The 2,599-nt window shown below is 34.9% G+C and overlaps 1 long non-coding RNA gene across 1 annotated transcript; it reads right to left on the bottom strand.

Annotated features, from left to right (window-relative positions):
- Window positions 1-227: 227 nt before the first annotated feature.
- Window positions 228-969, bottom strand: LOC148014256 (uncharacterized). The gene is made up of 4 exons (XR_015688597.1): window positions 854-969; window positions 662-744; window positions 461-546; window positions 228-350 (listed from the first exon to the last, which is right to left on the bottom strand). It is a non-coding gene; the product is annotated as an uncharacterized LOC148014256 (long non-coding RNA).
- Window positions 970-2,599: the final 1,630 nt, after the last annotated feature.

Raw genomic sequence — 2,599 nt, 5'->3', positions numbered from 1 at the left:
GAATAATCAATGATAAAATTTAACAACTTACTGTTTTGTTTATAATTTGCAATGTTGTTCTTGTCGTGTACAGAGATTTGTTTATGCGTATAAACATGTTGAATCAACACTTCTGTTACTGCACTTGTGCCATTAAGAAATTTTCTGAACTCTAGAATTCTACCTTTCCAATGTTTGCTAGGGTTTGCAACATCCTTGCGCTTGACCTTGAAACTCCCTCGAGTACTTGGGTGCATCAAAATCCAATCCAACTTATAATACTTATCACAAATCCAATTACTGCCATTATCTTTCCTGTTGAAGACCTCCACTGCAAGTATGCTACTGATATTTTTCCTTCGTGAAGACATCTGTAACAACCAAATACAAAAGTTACCTATCAACATGTGTTTAATTTGCAAATGTTATCTCCAAATGAAATTAAAATTAAATGGATCAATTTAAAAAAGAAACATTGTACCTGTAATTTCTTTCACAAAGATCCCTAGATATGTTGAACAAGAAGTTGACTTATAGCAAGACCATTGTTCCTTCACTGACAGATTCCTGTAGTACAAAAACAAAAGAAATATTGGGTCAACACATACATATAACTTATATAGGCTTTGTCCAAATGCGTTGAAATTTAACCATGGAACAGTAGTAAAAAATGGCAATATACCTGTGGCTTTCTCTGCAAAAAATCCCAAAGATGTTGTAGAAGTTGAGTTCTTAATAAATCATTGTTCTTCACCCTCGGAGATTCTTTGAGTAAAAAAACAAAGGAAAGCTCAGTATGCATGTAACTTGTATACATTTTGTCTAAACGAGATAAAATTTAACAGTGGAGCAACAAAAAAACAAGACAATATACCTGTAACTTTGTTTACAGAGAAACCCTAAGATGTTGAAGAAGAAGTTGAGTGTTCAAAATCCCAAAGATGTTGTAGAAGTTGAGTTCTTAATAAATCATTGTTCTTCACCCTCGGAGATTCTTGGAGTAAAAAAACAAAGGAAAGCTCAGTATGCATGTAACTTGTATACATTTTGTCTAAAAGAGATAAAATTTAACAATGGAGCAACAAAAAAACAAGACAATATACATGTAACTTTGTTTACAGAGAAACCCTAAGATGTTGAAGAAGAAGTTGAGTGTTCAAAATCCCAAAGATGTTGTAGAAGTTGAGTTCTTAATAAATCATTGTTCTTCACTCTCCGAGATTCTTGGAGTAAAAAAACAAAGGAAATCTCAGTATGCATGTAACTTGTATACATTTTGTCTATACGAGATAAAATTTAACAGTGGAGCAACAAAAAAACAAGACAATATACCTGTAACTTTGTTTACAGAGAAACCCTAAGATGTTGAAGAAGAAGTTGAGTATTCAAAATATCACTATTATTGACTGTAAAAGACTCCTAGAGCATCAAAACAAAAGAAATTACATGTCAAAGAATGCACATAACTTGCACAGGTTTTCTCCAAACGAGATAAAACTTTACCATAGAACATCTATGGAAGAGAAAAATATACCTGTAGAGTTTTGTGAAGAGAATCTTAGGGCTTTGGTAAAACAAGCTCTGCTCTCATAAAACACATGAATCTCTCTCTGTGCTTGTGCAAAGCAAATGAAATTTTACAGGGTTATAGACATGGAAAGAAACAGTGAGGCTGTAAAATTTCGTCAGGAAAGAAGAAGCGGGGAAAGAGATATGACAAATTTGAGTTCCGCCTAAAAAAGAGGGGGAAACTGAAAAGGGGAGAAAAGAAAAGTCAAACATAAAAAATAAGAAAATGAAAATTCGAGGCACAAACTTCCAAGAAGTGACAGCTTTGTACTCCCCTTTTCCCTTATTTTATTGCTGAGGGAAGATTTGGTCCAAGATATGGCTTGAAGATTCATGTTACATGAATCTGGAATCCCAGCTCTCTCATTGGTTAGGCCTATATTTGTTTATTCACTCCTTAAGGGGCAAAAAAGAGAGTCCATATTTCTCCTAATGACTTTCTTCTTTAGTAGATCAGTCAGAGGCGCTGCAATCAAAGCATAGTTTTTGATAAAGATCCTATACCATCCTGTCAATCCAAGGAAGCTACATATTTCTTTGACAGAAGTTGGTGTTGGCCATTCCATAACGTCTGTGACCTTGGCTGGATCTACCAAAATTCCTTTCACTAATACAATGCATCCCAGATATTCAATCTGTCGCTTGAAAAATGCACACTTCTTCTTCTTGGCATAAAGCTTGTGTCCTCTCATTGTTTCAAGAATAATGTGAAGTTGGGATTCATGATCTTTTTCCTGCTTAGAGTAGACTAGGGTATCGTCAAAGAAGACGAGTACGAAGTCATCAAGATAGGGCCTAAAGATATCCTGCATTAACCTGTTGAAGGTAGTAGGAGCATTTGTCAGTCCAAATGACATCACTAGGAATTCAATGTGTCCATACCTTGTGCTGAATGCAGTCTTCAGGATATCTTCTTCCTTGATCCTTATCTGATAATATCCAGATCTGAGATCTATCTTAGAGAATATCTTCGCACTTTGAAGACGGTCAAGTAGTTCATCTATTCTTGGAATGGGGTATTTGTTTTTAATGGTTGATTGATTCAACCCTC

This window comes from Lygodium microphyllum, chromosome 25, assembly GCF_053477565.2.
Source record: "Lygodium microphyllum isolate KBCC chromosome 25, Lygodium_microphyllum_v1.1.10, whole genome shotgun sequence".
NCBI lineage: Eukaryota > Viridiplantae > Streptophyta > Polypodiopsida > Schizaeales > Lygodiaceae > Lygodium > Lygodium microphyllum.
The sequence above is the reverse complement of the archived record's forward strand: the minus strand, read 5'-3'. Positions and strand labels throughout refer to the sequence as shown.